Source organism: Jaculus jaculus, chromosome 7, assembly GCF_020740685.1.
Source record: "Jaculus jaculus isolate mJacJac1 chromosome 7, mJacJac1.mat.Y.cur, whole genome shotgun sequence".
NCBI lineage: Eukaryota > Metazoa > Chordata > Mammalia > Rodentia > Dipodidae > Jaculus > Jaculus jaculus.
The window spans coordinates 85,014,009-85,032,626 of record NC_059108.1 but is presented as its reverse complement, the minus strand read 5'-3'; the positions used below and the strand labels follow the sequence as shown (position 1 = coordinate 85,032,626).

Sequence of the window (18,618 nt, the reverse complement as noted above, 5' to 3'; positions counted from 1 at the left end):
GACGCAGTCCGATTGATTCATCCGTGCCTGGCGGTGGGCGTGGGTGGTGGTGGGAGGGGGATTGTGGGGGAATGAGGGATGGTGTCCTCAAGAGAATTGACCCAGAATCCCCGGAAGAAGATCTGGTTGCCCTACAGCAACAGCCGGCCGGCTCTGCACGCCTGCCAACCAACATAGTGTTTGCATGACCAACTGCCCGACACTCATCTCCATGGTGGGCCTGCCTGCCAGGGTCAAGACCTACATTTATGAGACGCTGACCCACTACCTGAACTGGATTGGTGTGCACTCTCAGGAATTCAACGTTGGCCAGTATCACCAGGACATGGTCAAGACGTATAAATCTTTTGAGTTTTTCCTCCCAGACGATGAAGAGAGCCTGAAAATCCAGAAGCAGTGTGCTCCAGCAGCTCTCTGTGACATCCGGGGGTTTCTCAGTGAGGATGGGGGACATGTGTCAGTTTTTGATGCAACTAATACCACCAGAGAATGGAGAGCAACCATCTTTAATTTTGGGGAGCAGAACGGCTACAAGACCTTCTTCATTGAGTCTATCTGTGTGGATCCTGAGGTCATAGCTGCCAACATCGTGTAAGTGAACCTGGGCAGCCCTGATTATGTTAGCCACAGAGGATTACATGAGGCGCATCGAGTGCTATGAGAACTCCTATGAGCCACTGGATGAGGACCTGGACAGAGATCTGTCCTATATCAAGATCATGGACGTAGGGCAGAGCTACATGGTGAACCGTGTAGCTGACCACATCCAGAGCCAAATCGTATATTACCTCATGAACATCCATGTGACTCCCCACTCCATCTACCTGTGCCGGCATGGGGAAAGCGAGCTCAACCTCAAGGGCCAGATTGGCGGGGACCAAGGACTATCTTCCTGGGGCAGGGAGTTTGCCAAGAGTCTGGCTCAGTTCATCAGCCACCAGAACATCAAGGATCTGAAGGTCTTGACCAGCCAGATGAAAAGAATCATCCAGACCACAGAGGCATTGGGTGTGCCCTATGAGCATTGGAAGGTCCTCAACGAGATAGATGCGGGTGTCTGTGAGGAAATGACCTACGAGGAAATTCAGGCCCATTATCCACTGGAGTTCGCCCTGCAGGACCAGGACAAGTACCGTTACTGGTACCTGAAGGGTGAGTCCCATGAGGACCTGGTCCAGCGACTGGAGCCTGTCATCTTGGAATTGGAGAGACAGGAGAACGTGCTGGTCATCTGCCACCAGGCTGTGATGCGCGGCTTCCTGGCACACTTCAAAGACAAGGCAGCAGAACAGCTGCCCTACCTCAAGTGTCCCCTGCACACGGTCCTGAAGCTGACCCTTGTGGCTTACGGTTGTAAAGTGGAGTCCATATTCTTGAACGTGGCAGCTGTGAATACATACTGAGACAGGCCTCAGAATGTAGACATCTTCAGGCCTCCGGAGGAATCCCTTGTCACAGTCTCTGCTCACCAGTGACTACATGCCATCCACTGAGGCCCCTGTGCAGGAGTTGGTTGAGTCTCCACACGATGTCAGTCCAGGTTCCTCTCGTGTTTACATTAGGGGCATTGTCACCATGCAGGACCACTGTGGAAGCTGTGCCTGGCTGGTAGTGCCCAGAGCCCTCAGCCTAGCCCAGGGTCTCCTTGTTGACAGCCAGCGACAGGGTTGGATATGGCTGCTGATATGCTCAGAATCCCCAGGCTATTTGCTGTGCAGCTGGTTGAGCTCCTCCTTTGCCCCACTTTCTGGCCCCTTTGCTGTGGCTGGCAGATAGATGGCTGCTTTGTAAAACGTGCAGCCCTAAATGTGAAAGGGAACCTCTCACGGAGATGTCCTCACTGTGGCCTAGCTGCCTGGGTGCACAAGGCAACCCCTGGCCGGGCTCTTCCTGTCCTCTTCATAGCCAGGTCTTCCTGGGGTGCTGAGTATCTCCTACTCAAGGCGAGGCCAACTCTCCCCATACCTCCCTTCCAGGAATGGAGCGCTGCAGCCGCTGGCCAGGCCGATTGGACAGTCGCCCACATTTGGCATTCCTCGAACAGCATGCTTGCTTTGGCACATTGTGACACTGAAGGGAAAGGGAACATTGGAGGTGCCCTTTCCTGACTTCTACCAAGGCCTATGCCGAAATATGCCCAGCTGTTCTCAAGAACTGAACTGGGCGAACATGGAAAGATGGGCCAGCTGTCCTGGTTACCTTCACTTTGGTGCACACACCAAAGTGCTCAAGGAGCCTGGGCTCTCCTTCCCTGGTCATTGTCACCTCTGTCCACACAGGACTATGCACCGCAGGCAAGGATGTTCTTTGCTGTGAGTGGCTCAGAGCTACCCTTAGTCCTGTTAGCTCCTCCCTGGTGTTTGTTACCGTCCACATGTTGCACTGAGGAAGGAGGAAAACAGGCCTTGGTGGCAGCCACTAGCCCAAGGAGAAGTCCTCAGCCCGTCACAACTTTGTCTCATGTCATGGGAGTCTGATAAAATCAACCTTGTGGAGCCTCTGAGTTCTTGTAGGTTTATGCAGCCATTATGGCTCAGTTTCTCAGCTAGCCAACAGACTGACATGCAGGGCTGGAACCCATACCAGTGGCTGGTGCTCTGCTGCCCACAAACGGGACCTTGGTAAACCAGATCCCTGCATCCAAGAGCCTTTCCAAGTCTGGGCCTTTTCAGGCTTGCCACTCCCATTGTCTGTCTGTAGCCTGCAGAGTCCACCAAGCCCTAAGAGAAGTCAGTGTCCCTGGTCCTGACAAGTGGCTTCCCTCTCCCTCCCTTCTTCCCTCCCTCCCTTTTCTCTCTCTCCCCCTCTCTCTCGCTCGCTCTCTCATCAAAGCTGTAGACAAACAGGAATAAATGTCTGGAATGAGCCTGACCCTCTTTGGCTCGATTCCTGTCAGAGCCCTAAGCCCCATCTTGGGTCCAGAAGACCATACCATTGCCTTTGGGACATGGGGAGTGTAACCTTTGCTTTTGTGTCTCTCCAAGTTTGGGTGACTTCTGTCATCTGGACATACTTGTTAGCCATAGAGAATCCCTTTGGTTGGCAGCTGTGAATCTACCTGATGTCACCTGCAAAAAGACCACCGAGGCCTTTTATCTCTGCACGTAGGGGGAGGCGGGAGCCACGTTATAAGAGGGACTGCATGGGGCAGAGGTGTGTCTGGGAGTTAGGGCATGCATGGGAACAGCCCCTCCCTCAGCTGCCTTGGAGTGGCTGCAAGGTGCCTGGGCCGCAGGCATCATCCTGCTCTCCCTAGAATGAATGGCGTTGGATTTCAACCATGCATTGCACTGTGTCCAGCATTCTTTGCAATAAATACTTTTTAAAACATGAAAAAAAAAATTGTTACAGAATGTTGTGGAATCCCAGTCGATGGAGTTTAGCTAGCAGGTGATGTGGGAGGGAAAGGAACAGCATGTATTGCGAATCTAAGAGTGGCTTGTTTATTTTGAGGAAGCACCTTTCCATGTAACCCAAGCTAGCCGGGATTTCATGATCCTTCTAGGGTCACAATTTGAAATTTTAGAGGTGTACAGGAGATTCCCAGGACCCTCAAGTTTCACATTACTTTAAATGAGTTTCACTCAAAGACTGCTTTCCGCAGGCCCTAAACAGAGTTTGACTAGAACCCTTGTCCAAGTCTTGTCTATGTTTGACATTTCATGGGAATTCTAGTCAACCATCTTTGGAGAGGATAGGCTGGAGGATGTGGCTCAGTAGTCACTGGTCCTGAGGCATGCTGGCACCTGCCCACTTTGTCACAATGGATTCACGACGTTGCTAGGCAACCAGATGCTGCTGCCCCTTCTTGTCTGAGTGTTCCACAGATGGTAAGGCAGAGCATCTTTCAGTGGCGTGTTCTGATGGTGCTTGAGACTAGCATAGCTTAGTGTGAGCACTAACACTGGGGGCTTGGGTTACTAATATTCTTATTGGAAGGGCTGCGGTGGGGGACTATAGACAGACAGTGGGGTGGGGAGGGAGGGTGAATACAAGCTGAACTGGGATAAAGGAGGGGGATAGAGTCTTGCAGGAAAGAAGCGGCCAGCAAGGCCATAAACTCTGCCATGAAGCGATTCCTGTCCTTTGGGTACTGGGCTTCCAAACCAGAGCAGTCTGGTTTCCTGCCAGGGTTCAAGTCCTTGGGAAAGATACCTAAAGATGCTTGCCTGGTGGATGTTGACAAGATACGCAATCTCGTCATGCTTAGGATGTACCACGTTTCCCAAAGGACAAGAAAAAAAGGTAAGAGAGACCACATGTGTGACAGCCAGGAAGGGCGATTGGCAGCAGGGCCTAAGGCGGAGAAGTGCCACCCTTTTGGGCTTGGCCCATGGGAGAGGAGAGAAGTGAGCCCCAAGAGCTGCTGTCATGGAGGATGCTGGGTCTTATTCCCACCACAGGCTCCTCAGCATCTTGTCCTGTACACCGTGGATGAGCCTAGGTACCAGAGCTTCATTTAGGAGTGTCAAAACCCAACTCTTAGCTGGTTCCCAAATCCCCTACTAGTACCTCCCCCCTTAGTAGCAGTCTATTGGCAACTAAATAGTGAGTTGTCTACCAAACTAGAGAATGAATATATCGAGTATATAATGGGGTTTCAGTACTTTTTTTTTTCACTCTGACATTCCTTTAGCTGAATGTTTCTTGTATATCAAAGGAAGGATTACTTTGTTTGGAGTGGGTTTTTTGGAGCCGCTTTGTTATTCAGACGCTTTAAAGAACCTATAGTTCTTTACAGAAATAAAACGTACTGAAATGCTGCTAGTGAGTTGACTAAAACTGCCACAGACATGGTGAATATTGTGGAAGGTTACTTGGATGCTGTCTTTATGTTGTTTATTAAGAGAAAAGTTTAAATCATGCCAATTACAGATGAAAACATCCAGAATTATAAATGTCATTTCCATGAGAGAGGGGGTGAAGTGTGTGATCAACAGCAGTTTAGCCAAGCATGGAGGTGCTGCCCACAAACATACCTAGTGGGATGTTGGGCTGGAAATATAGCAAAATTAAGGTCACCACAGCTTTTTGAGATTAATGTTGAAAAAAACACCTTAGACTCATTGTAATACATAACCTTTACATCATATCTCAAAATCGAGTATCATTTTATTATTTTACTTAAATGTTTGTTAATAGCAGTAAGAGCACTGATTATAATATGTGATGAAGATTGAGCTGGTATGTGTTTTAAACAGCTCTCAGGATGTCTATCTATTCCTACTGAAGCATCACAATGGTTTTCTGTAATGTCACTAGGATTTTCAACCCCCATTTCATGGATGAGAGGACTGAGTTATCAAGTACACAAGACCTGCATAATAGGAGGAAAAGATGACATCAAAATAATGAAGAGACCAATTCAGAGAATACATGATGGAGAGTGGAGTTGGGAAAAGGAAATAGAGGGGTTAGGAAATTATGGTTTGTCTATAATTATACAGTTTATCAGTGGAGCGCTATGTTAAGGTATGGAGAGTTGGCTTAGTAATTAAGGTGCTTGCTTGTAAAGCCTATGACCCATCTCCAACTCTTCAGATCCAATCTTAGCAAGACACATGGAGGAGAGGCAAGCGCAAGGTCACACATGCCTACTAGTTGGCACAAGCCTCTGGAGTTTGATGACAGTGGCTGAGGTCCTGGCATGCCATTTTTCTCACTGTCTCTTGCTCTTCCTAATGTAAAATAAAAAAAGTATATTCAAAAAGCGAAATACTGCTTGGCATTGTGGCACACTCCTTTAATCCCAGCACTTGGAAGGCAGAGCTAGGAGGATCATGATGATCAAGATTTCAAAAGAATGATTGTAAATATGTTCAAAGAGGTCAAAGAACAAATCAAAAGAATCAAAGAAGAAATCAAAGAGGAAATCAAAAGAATCAAAGAGGAAATCAAAGAAGACGCAGGACACCAATTTAATGAAATAAAGAAGGCAATACAAGACATAAATAAGGAAATAGAAATAATAAAGAAAAACCAGTCAGAATTACTAGCAATGAAGAACACAGTTAATGAAATTAAAACATTCTGTAGAAAATGCATATACTATGCTTATCAAACTGCCCAGTAAGATCTTCTCTTCATGTTCATACCCTTATATTAATGCTACTCTCACTGTGGTAGACAATCTTCTCTTTTCAGTTGGCAGTGACTTTGGGATGACTCTGAAAGCATCATTGTGCTGGAAAGATTGACGAGTGTGTTCAGTACTGCAATATCTCTATCACACCTTCCAGGGCTCAGGATTTTTTGTGGAAGAGATGGCAGAAAGAATGTAAAAGACAATGAAGGGTAGAACTACTTACAACATGCTCCCCACCAGGAACAAAATGGCTTGGATATCCATGACCTCACAGTGCCTGACACTACCAACACAAGACCATCAAAGTTAGGCGGAGAAGATCAGGACATCAAAATAAATGAGAGACTGATTGAGATGGGGTGTATGGAGTTTCAAAGTGGAAAGTGGGGGGAGGGAGAGTATTTACATGGGATAATCTTAAAATCATGGAAGTTGTTAACTTAAAAATTGAAAAAGAAAAAGAATGGCTAGGACTTCCAGTTAAGATGGTGGCTTAGGAACCAAACCAAAGCAGCCTAGTGGAGGAAAAGGCAAAGAATACCCAGCAAAATACACACTTTTACTAAAAAGTGAGGTGTATAAGAAATTAAAAAAGCAGCCTTCCGGTTAAGATGGCGGCATAGGTACCACGCCAAAGCAGCCTAGGGGGGAAAAAAGACCAAAAAAACTCAGCAAAATACACACTTTTACTAAAAAGTGAGGTGTATAGGAAATTGAAGCGGCAGCAGGGAAGTAGAAGAGTTATAGAGCATCCAGAGCCCGCACAGGCGGGAAAAGCGGCTCCGGCAGCTCGGCCAAACGCCGCGGTCGCGGCGCAGCAGAAAGCCACCAGACTCCGCTCGAGCCGCAGGAACAGCCAGGTGCGGGAGCTTCCCCTCACACCGCGCTCTCCGCAACTCGGGAAACGTGAGGGGAGGGCGGCAGTGAGCAGCTGAGCGAGGTAGAAGAACACGTGGAACAGCGAGCGAACCCGGGCAACTGCGGCTCTCTCCTCTCCCCCACCGCCTGAGCCCAGCTCCAGCGAACAGAGCAGCGGCCCGGGACCCGGCCACGCCAACTTGGGCTGACAACGGGACCCAAGCAGGAGCAGAGTTCGGCAGCAATATCAGCGGCTCCAGCACCGGTAACAGCGGCCACAGCAGCAGGAGACCCAGGAGTGGCAGCAGCGGTAGACTCGGCGGCAGCAGCTTCAGGGGGAGCAGTGGCAGTGGACACAGCAGCAGCAGCTTCAGCAGCACCGGTGGCTCCAGCAGTGGCAGCTACAGCAGCAGCAGAGGCAGCAGCAGCGGCTCAGTTTGCCCCGTAGGAAAAGCAAGTGCCCAGCTCCAGAAATCAGAACAGCAGCCCGACGACCCAGGCAGCAACTTGACTGAGACCAAAATCACCCAAGGTAACTGGGATTGCACCAGGGAAGGGTCTCACTTGGTCACAAGCTGACTTGGATCCCTCAACAGACCAGAAATCTAAACCTCTTTGTTGATAGAGGATCTGGTCATTATAATAACAACTCTTGCATACATACTCGGGGCTGTTGTTGATTGAATGTGTACAGTGTTTAGTTAAATTTTAGAATCTACCTGTATTTTATTCCACTCAGCCTGCTTGAATACTCCTATAGCAGGGAAACTCAACCCCTAAGAACATCTTTGTAGATACTCTGAGAGTCTTAAGAGCCACACCTAACACCTTAAGGTCCTACCCTGAAAATATATTACATCAAATCAATTGATACAGCTAAGAATACACAGCTAGCTAGAAAATCCAAGCATTAACTTAATCCAAGATGCAAAAATATATAGATTATAACACAAGAAACACTAAAAAGCAAGACGATATAAATCCACCTAAAAGTATTAATGCATCAGAAATGTCCTCCAGTGAGAAAGAGTTAGAGGAAATGCCTGAGAAAGAGTTCAAAAGAATAATTATAAATATGTTCAAAGAGGTCAAAGAACACATGAAAACAATCAAAGAAGAAATCAAAGAGGAAATCAAAGGAATCAAAGAAGAGGCAGGACACCAATTTAATGAAATAAAGAAGGCAATACAAGACATAAATAGGGAAATAGAAATAATAAAGAAAAACCAGTCAGAATTACTAGCAATGAAGAACACAGTTAATGAAATAAAAAACTCTGTAGAAAATCTCACCAGTAGGATGGATGAGGGAGAGGACAGAATATCTAAGCTAGAAGACCAGGTGGCAGACCTAATGCAGTCCAACAAAGAGAAAGACAAACTTATAGAAAAGTATGAGTGGGAATTTCAAGATATTCGGGACACTATGAAAAGATCCAATATAAGAATTCAGGGCATAGTAGAGGGAGAAGAACTCCACTCCAGAGGCATAGTAGGCATCTTCAACAAAATCATAGAGGAAAATTTCCCCCAAATTGGGAAAGAGGTGCCAATACAGATACAGGAAGCCTTTAGAACCCCAGCCAGACAAAACCCAGAAAGAACCTCTCCTCGCCATATTATAATCAAATTTCCAAACACACACACCAAAGAAAAAATATTGAAAGCAGTGAGAAAAATCAAGTTACCTACAAAAGCAAGCCCATCAGGATTACAGCAGATTATTCAACACAAACTTTTAAAGCCAGAAGGGCTTGGAGTGATATATTCCAAGTTCTGAAAGATAACAACTGTCAACCAAGGTTACTTTATCCTGTAAAGTTATCCATTCAAATAGATGGAGAAATAAAGACATTCCATGACAAAAGCAGGTTAAAGGAGTATTTGAAGACAAAACCAGCTCTACAGAAAATACTTGATAGAATCCTCCATGCTGAAGAAAAGGAAAAGCACACATATAAGGAACCTAGAAAAAACAAGCTATACTCAAATACCAGTTAACAGAAGAGAGCACAGGTAGAACCAGAAACACACACACACAAAAAAAATGGCAAACATAAATACACACCTTTCAATAATATCTCTTAATATCAACGGTCTCAATGCCCCAACGAAAAGACATAGATTTGCAGACTGGTTTAAAAAGCAGGATCCTACAATTTGTTGTCTCCAAGAAACTCACCTTTCTACAAAGGATAGACATTATCTTAGGGTGAAAGGTTGGAAGACGGTGTTTCAAGCAAATGGGCCTAGAAAACAAGCAGGGGTTGCTATCCTAATATCAGACAGGGTAGACTTTAGTCCGACATTAGTCAAGAAAGATAAGGAAGGTCACTTTATATTGATTAAGGGCACACTGCAACAGGAGGACATTACAATCCTAAACATATATGCACCTAACATGGGGGCTCCCAAATTCGTCAAACAAACACTATTAGAACTAAGGTCACAGATAACACCAAACACAGTGGTGGTGGGTGACTTTAACACCCCACTCTCATCAATTGACAGGTCATCCAGGGAAAGAATAAACAGAGAGGCATCTGGACTAAATGAGCTCATAGAAGGAATGGACCTAACAGATATATACAGGACATTTCATCCAAGGGCTGCAGAATATACATTCTTTTCAGCAGCACATGGAACATTCTCTAAAATAGACCATATATTAGGACACAAAGCAAATCTTAGGAGAGACAGGAAAATTGAAATAATTCCTTGCATTCTATCTGACCACAATGGAATTAAACTACAAATCAGTAGCAAGAAAGGCTATAGAGCATACACAAAATCATGGAAACTAAACAATACACTACTAAATGATGAGTGGGTCAATGAAGAAATCAAAAAGGAAATCAAAAAATTTATAGAGTCAAATGATAATGAGAACACAACATACCAAAATCTCTGGGACACAATGAAGGCAGTTCTAAGAGGTAAATTTATAGCCTTAAGTGCCTATATTAAGAAATTAGAAAGGTCGCAAGTAAATGACCTAATGCTTCGCCTTAAAGCCTTGGAAAAAGAAGAACAAGGCAAACCAAAAGTCAGTAGACGGGAAGAAATAATAAAGATTAGGGCAGAAATTAATGAGATAGAAACAAAAAGAACAATCCAAAGAATTAATGAAACAAAGAGTTGGTTCTTTGAAAGGATAAACAAGATTGATAAACCCTTAGCAAATCTGACCAAAAGAAAGAGAGAAGAGACACAAATTAATAAAATTAGAGATGAAGAAGGTAACATCACAACAGATTCCAGAGAAATTCCAAAAATCATAGGGACATACTATAAAAGCATATACTCCACAAAGTATGAAAATCTGAAAGAAATGGATGATTTCCTTGATCTATATGACCTACCTAAATTAAATCAAAATGAGATTAATCACTTCAATAGACCTATAACAACCATGGAGATCCGAACAGTTATCAATAATCTGCCAACTAAAAAAAGCCCAGGCCCGGATGGATTCACTGCTGAATTTTACCAGACTTTTAAGGAAGAGCTAACACCATTGCTTCTTAAGCTTTTCCAGGAAATAGAAAAAGAAGGAATTCTACCAAACTCCTTCTATGAGGCCAGCATCACCCTGATACCAAAAACCAGGCAGAGATAGAACAAAAAAAGAAAATTACAGACCAATCTCCCTCATGAACATAGATGCAAAAATTCTCAACAAAATATTGGCAAACAGAATACAAGAGTATATCAAAAAGATCATTCACCCTGACCAAGTAGGCTTTATCCCAGAGATGCAGGGATGGTTCAACATACGCAAATCTATAAATGTAATACATTACATAAACGGGTTGAAGGACAAAAATCACATGATCATCTCATTAGACGCAGAGAAACCATTTGACAAAATCCAACATCCCTTCATGATAAAAGTCCTACAGAGACTGGGAATAGAAAGAACATATCTCAATATAATAAAGGCTATTTATGACAAGCCTACAGCCAACATATTATTAAATGGGGAAAAACTGGAAGCTTTTCCACTAAAATCAGGAACAAGACAAGGGTGTCCACTGTCCCCACTTTTATTTAATATAGTTTTGGAAGTCTTAGCCATAGCAATAAGGCAAGAGACACACATAAAAGGGATACAAATTGGAAAGGAAGAAATCAAGTTATCATTATTTGCAGATGACATGATTCTATACATAAAGGACCCTAAAGACTCTACTAGCAAGCTGTTAGAGCTGATCAAAACCTACAGCAATGTAGCAGGATACAAAATAAATACACAGACATCAGTAGCCTTCATATATGCTAACAACAAACACACAGAGGATGAAATCAGAGAATCACTCCCATTCACAATTGCATCAAAAAAAATAAAATACCTTGGAATAAACCTAACCAAGGTAGTAAAGAATCTATACAATGAGAACTTTAAAACACTCAAGCGAGAAATTGCAGAAGACACTAGAAATTGGAGAAACATCCCTTGTTCCTGGCTTGGAAGAATCAATATCGTGAAAATGGCAATCTTACCAAGAGCAATCTACACATTTAATGCAATCCCTATCAAAATTCCAAAGGATTTCTTCATGGAAATAGAAAAAACAATCCAAAAATTCATTTGGAATCACAAAAAACCTCGGATATCTAAAATAATACTGAGCAACAAAAAAGAGGCTGGTGGTATTGCCATACCTGATTTTAACCTATACTACAGAGCCATAGTAACAAAAACAGCATGGTACTGGCACAAAAACAGACATGTAGATCAGTGGAACAGAATAGAGGACCCAGATGTAAGCCCAAGTAGCTATAGCCACCTGATATTCGATAAAAATGCCAAAAATACTCATTGGAGAAGAGACAGCCTCTTCAGCAAATGGTGTTTTGAAAACTGGATATATATCTGCAGAAGGATGAAAATAGATTCTTCTCTCTCGCCATGCACAAGAATTAAGTCCAAATGGATTAAAGACCTTAACATCAGACCGGAAACTTTGAAACTGCTAGAGGACAAAGTAGGGGAAAGCCTTCAACATATTGGTCTTGGCAAAGACTTTCTGAATACAACCCCAATTGCTCAGGCAATAAAACCACAGATTAACCACTGGGACCTAATGAAATTACAAAGATTTTGCACTGCAAAGGACACAGTGAAAAAAGCAAAGAGGCAACCTACAGAATGGAAAAAAATCTTCGCCAGCTATATATCTGATGGAGGATTAATATCTAGGATATACAAAGAACTCAAAAAGTTAAATAATAAGGAATCAAGCCAATCAAAAAATGGGCTATGGAGCTAAATAGAGAGTTCTCAAAGGAAGAAATACGAATGGCATATAAGCATCTAAAAAAATGTTCTACGTCACTAGTCATCAGGGAAATGCAGATTAAAACTACACTGAGATTCCATCTCACTCCTGTCAGAATGGCCACCATCATCAAAACAAATGATCATAAATGTTGGCGGGGATATGGAAAAAAAGGAACCCTTCTGCACTGCTGGTGGGAATGCAATCTGGTCCAGCCATTGTGGAAAACAGCGTGGAGGTTTCTTAAACAGCTAGAGATTGATCTACCATATGACCCAGCTATAGCACTCCTAGGCATATATCCAAAGGACTCATCTCATTTCCTTAGAAGTACATGCTCAACCATGTTTATTGCTGCTCAATTTCTAATAGCTGGGAAATGGAACCAGCCTAGTTGTCCCTCAACAGATGAGTGGCTAATGAAGATGTGGCACATTTATACAATGGAGTTCTGCTCAGCGGTAAAGAAAAATGAAGTTATGAAATTTGCAGAAAAATGGATGGACCTGGAAAGTATTATACTAAGTCAGGTAACCCAGGCCCAGAAAGCCAAGCGCCACATGTTCTCTCTCATATGTGGATCCTAGCTACAGATGACTGGGCTTCTGCGTGAGAATGAAAGTACTTAGTAGCAGAGGCCAGTAAGTTGAAAAGGAGACATAAAGGATGGAGAAAGGAAGGGAGGAGGATACTTAATAGGTTGATATTGTATATATGTAATTACAATGATTGTAATGGGGAGGTAATATGATGGAGAACGGAATTTCAATTGGGAAAGTGTGGGGGTGGGGAGGGAGGGAATTACCATGGGACATATTTTATAATCATGGAAAATGTTAATAAAATTAAAAAAAAAATCAAAAAAAAAAAAAGAAATTAAAAAAGCAGGAGACATGTTAGTTGTCAGGGTCGAAGGCTGATGAGCAGCTCTGGCCCCTGTCCGTGGTCTTCACTGCAAGGAGACCAGGTGAGCCTCCCACTGTGGAACGTGAACGGCTGGCAGTGTGGTTTCCTTCGGCATCTGGAGCTTTCCAAAGAAGAAAGCGTCCACTCTTCTGTTTGGAGGACGGAAGACCCCCGGCCCAAGACCTCCATATTTACATATATACACACATACATATATATACACACAAACACATATATATATATATGCATACATACATACATATGTCTCTGAAACAAACAAAAAAATATATATACACATATATATGTTTTTATTTGCTTGTTTTTTTCAAGATAGAGTCTTGCTATAGCTCAGGCTTACCTAGAATTCACTATGTAGTCTCAGGGTGGCCTGAAAGTCACAGTGATCCTTTCTACCTCTCCCTCACGAGTGCTGGAATTAAAAGTAGGCCACCACTCCTGGCATAAAAGAATTTTTTTTTCACGTTTTAAAAAATATTTTATTTATTTGTTTGCAGTTTTCAAACATGTGCACAATGTCTTTTTAAAATAAATTTTATTTATTTAACAGTGTCAGAGAGAGAAAGAGGCAGATAGAGAGAAATAGAGAGAATGTGTGCACCCGGGCCTCCAGCCACTGCAAACGAACTCCAGATGTGTGTGCCCCCTTGTGCATCTGGCTAACGTGGGTCATGGAGAATCGAGTCTCAAACTGGGGTCCTCAGGCTTCACAGGCTTAAGCACTAAGCCATCTCTCCAGCCCACATCATGTTTTTTTTTTTAATTTTTATTAACATTTTCCATGATTATAAAATATATCCCATGGTAATTCCCTCCCTCCCCACCCCCACACTTTCCCATTTGAAATTCTGTTCTCCATCATATTACCTCCCCATTACAATCATTGTAAAAAATTGAAAAAATCTTCGCCAGCTATATATCTGATAGAGGATTAATATCTAGGATATACAAATAACTCAAAAAGTTAAATAATAAGGAATCAAACAAGCCAATCAAAAATGGGCTATGGAGCTAAATAGAGAGTTCTCAAAGGAAGGAATACGAATGGCATATAAGCATCTAAAAAAATGTTCTACATCACTAGTCATCAGGGAAATGCAGATTAAAACTACACTGAGATTCCATCTCACTCCTGTCAGATTGGCCACCATCATGAAAACAAATGATCATAAATGTTGGCGGGGATGTGGAAAAAAAGGAACCCTTCTGCACTGCTGGTGGGAATGCAATCTGGTCCAGCCATTGTGGAGAACAGTGTGGAGGATCCTAAATCAGCTAAAGATTGATCTACCATATGACCCAGCTATAGCACTCCTAGGCATATATCCAAAGGACTCATCTCATTTCCTTAGAAGTACGTGCTCAACCATGTTTATTGCTGCTCAATTTAAAATAGCTGGGAAATGGAACCAGCCTAGTTGTCCCTCAACAGATGAGTGGCTAATGAAGATGTGGCACATTTATACAATGGAGTTCTACTCAGCGGTAAAGAAAAATGAAGTTATGAAATTTGCAGAAAAATGGATGGACCTGGAAAGTATTATACTAAGCGAGGTAACCCAGGCCCAGATGTTCTCCCTCATGTGTGGATCCTAGCTACAGATGATTGGTCTTCTGCGTGAGAATGAAAATACTTAGTAGCAGAGGCCAGTAAGTTAAAAAGGAGACGTAAAGGGTAGAGAAAGGAAGGTAGGAGGATACTTAATAGGTTGATATTGTATATATGTAATTACAATAATTGTAATGGGGAGGTAATATGATGGAGAATGGAATTTCAAATGGGAAAGTGTATGGGGGGGGGCGGGAGGGAATTACCATGGGATATATTTTATAATCATGGAAAATGTTAATAAAAAATTTTAAAAAAATGAAAAAAAAATTTAAAGAATATTCCCAATTTAGAGACAATATGATATTATTTTTCCAAAAATATGAAATTGGGCTGGAGAGGTGGCTCAGCTGCCAAAGGGACATGCTTTCAAAGCCTACTGGCTGGGGTTTTATACCCCAGTCCCCACATGGAAGGCAGATGCACAACATGATGCATGAATCTGGAGTTTGTTTGCCACAGCAACAGGCTCTCACACCCATTTACCGCACACACAAACGATCAATAAATCAACCAATAAATAAAATATTTGGGGCTGGAGAGATGGCTTAGCAGTTAAGCACTTGACTGTGGAGCCTAAGGACTCCGGTTTGAGGCTCGATTCCCAAGTACCCACGTTAGCCAGATGCACAATGGGGGTGCATGCATCTGGAGTTCGTTTGCAGTGGCTGAAGGCTCTGGTGTGTCCATTCTCTCTTTCTCTATCTGCCTTTCTCTCTGTCTGTCGCTCTCAAATAAATAAATAAAATATATGTGCTGGAGAAAATGCTTTGCAGTTTAAGCACTTGCCTGCAAAGCCAAAGGACCCAGGTTTGATTTCCCAGTACACAGGTAAAGCCAGACGCACCAGGTGGCAGAAGCATCTGGAGTTTGTTTGCAGTGGCTGGAGGCCCTGGCACACCTATTTCTCTCTCTTTGGTCCCAACACTTGAGAGGCAGAATTAGGAAGATCACAGTGAATTCAAGGCCACCTTGAGAATGCACAGTCAATTGCTGGTAAGCCTGGGCTAGAGTGAGACCCTACCTCAAGAAACCAAAAAAAGCAGAGTGTGGAGGCACATACCTTTAATCCCAGCACTCTGGAGGCAGAGGTAGGAGGATCACTGTGAGTTCAAGGCCACCCTGAGACTACATAGTGAATTCCAGGTCAGCCTGGACTAGAGTGTAACATTATCTTGAAAAACAAAAAACAAAAAAACCTAAAGGTGTGCAGGGGAAACAACTGCTAGGGGAGGACTCTCTGATGGAGCTGCCTACAAATGGTGGTGCAATGTGCTCGAGACTCTCCATCGAGCTGCCTGCTAGTGACGTCATGTGCTCCAGAGACACAGCACAACTTTTGTAATCTAAATTTTTGTAAGTGAATTTGATGATTTTCAGAACTTTAGGGAAATACAAAAGCTTTGCATGACATGGTGGCACATGCTTTTAATCGCAGCACTCGGGAGGCTGAGGTAGGATCTTTGTGAGGTTGAGGCCACTCTGAGACTACATAGTGAATCCCAGGTCAGCGTAGGCTAGAGCAAGACCCTACTTTGAAAAGCCAGAGCTGGATAGATGGCTCACCATTTAAGGAGAAGCCTAACAACCTGGGTTCAATTCCACTAAGCCATATCTCCAATCCAACATTTCATTTTTTTTTTTGAGAGAGAAAAAGAGGAAGTATGGGTGCCCCCAGAGCCTCCAGCCGCTGCAAACAAACTCCAGTTGCATGTGTTACCCTGTGCTTTTACATGGGTCCTGGGGAATCAAACCTTGGTAATTTGACTTTGCAGGCAAGCACCTTACATGCATTGCTAAGCTATCTCTTCAGCCTCCAACAGTACTTTTTATTCTGTGTTTCTTTTTCTTTGTTTAGTATTTTATTTATTTATTTGAAAGAGACAAAGAGACAGGGACGGAGGGAAGGAGGAAGAGAGAGAGAATAGGCACTCCAGGGCATCCAGCCACTTCAAAGGAACTCCAAATGTATGTGCCCCCTTGTGCATCTGGCTTGTCAGTCCCGGAGAATCGACCGTGAGTGTGAGGGGGTCGGGCAGCGTGGTGAACGTGTGTTGGGGCTGGACGACTCATACTTACCTGGCAGGGGAGATACCATGATCACGCAGGTGGTTTTCCCAGGGCGAGGCTTCTCCATTGCACTCCGGATGTGTTGACCCCTGTGATTTCCCTGAATGCCGGAAACTCGACTGCATAATTTGTGGTAGTGGGGGACTGCGTTCGCGCTCTTCCCTGGTCTTGGAGTTCAAAGTCAGAAGTCACCGACATACTTGTTATGACAAGAAGGGGCTTTCTTAGTATGTGGAAATAGGATTTGTTGTAGTATAGTCACATGATGATTGGGAATTAATTGCTCATGAATAAAGTCATTTTTTCTAGCTCCTCGAATACTGATCTATTATTGTTGTATTTATTTTTAGGGGTCTCTGTCATGTAGTTCTCTGTTACCATTTAAATGTTTTTGTTCTGCAGAGAATCAGTTCAGTGTTTGTTTGTTTTTTTCTTTTCAAGGTAGGTCCTCACTCTAGCCCAGGCTGACCTGGAATTCATTATGTATTCTCAGGGTGGCCTCATCTCATGGAGATCTTCCAACCTTTGCCGCCAGAGTGCTGGGATTAAATGCATAGGCCAACACACCTGGCTCCTTACTTTTTTTTTAAACCCTATGCCTCAAAGTATTTCTGGTAGTTCAGTGGCTTTTTTTTTTTTAACTGATCCACGAACTGGTAAAGCAGCAATGCTACAAAGTGCAGCTGAATGGGAGATAAATTCATCCTTCATCCTCTGACTAGTTTGATCAATTATGCCAGATATTTCATAGCATAACTGTAGTTTCCAATCTGGATTGGGGGTTTTCAAATCCAATTTGAGAGAAACTGTAATAGCCAACTTATTTATTTGAGTTATTTAATATTTATATTATTTGAGAAAGAGGTAGGGAGACTGGACATGCCAGGGCCTCTAGCCCCTACAAATGAACTCCATATGCATTCACCCCGTATCTGGTTTACGTCGGTCCTGGGGGAACGAACCAGGGTCCTTTGGCTTTGCAGGCAAGTGTCGTAACCGCTAAGCCATCTTCTCCAGTCCAAGGAACTTGTTTTTAGCTCCAAACACTTGAGCCACATTCTGAACACAGGAACAGTTGCTTTCTCTCCTTCCCTCATTCCCTACATCCCATCCACTACCACTGTGCTCTAGCTATGCACATCTGCATTTTAGAAGAGCCTTGTCCATTTGTGTTTCTGCTTAATAGTCAAGAACTGCTGACATACTGTGAATAGAATGTAAAATTTGAAACAATGCAGATTTTAAAGGTTATAATAGGTGTCTTGTGCTTTAATACTCTCTTGTAAGACTATTCTTTAGGCAGATGAATCAAACAACTATGTAAATTACTAACACTGAAAATGAACCAAACTGAAAAGGAAAACTTCCAGGCAGAGTCTTTCTACTGTATCCTGTCATTGAAGAGGATAAACAGTGCCGCTGACTGGCAAAGCCGGGACCACCAGTCTGAGGGAAAACAGGGCCTTGGGAGGTGGGCAAGGAGTCAGCGAAGTGACAGACACACACACAAGGTTAATGTATCTGAGTGTGTTTTACTGAAGTAGAGCATCAGGTTATATACAATTCCAGCTGCATAAGCTTAGCTTTTGTTTATTCATGTGGTACAATTTTTATGAACAGCCTGCTTCAAGCATCAAGTTTTTTGTTTTGTTTTGTTTTTTCGAGGTAGGGTCTCACTCTGGTCCAGGGTGACCTGGAATTAACTCTGTCATCTTAAGGTGGCCTTGAACTCATGGTGATCCTCCTACCTCTGCCTCCTGAGTGCATCAAGTATTTTTAACAAAAGTTCT

The 18,618-nt window shown here is 43.3% G+C and overlaps 1 non-coding gene and 1 pseudogene across 1 annotated transcript; both read left to right on the top strand.

The window, feature by feature from the left end:
- Positions 1-78: 78 nt before the first annotated feature.
- On the top strand, positions 79-1,403 carry LOC123462253 (annotated as a pseudogene).
- Positions 1,404-16,829: 15,426 nt separating this feature from the next.
- LOC123462641 lies at positions 16,830-16,993 on the top strand. Its single transcript, XR_006638427.1, has one exon. It is a non-coding gene; the product is annotated as a U1 spliceosomal RNA (small nuclear RNA).
- Positions 16,994-18,618: the final 1,625 nt, after the last annotated feature.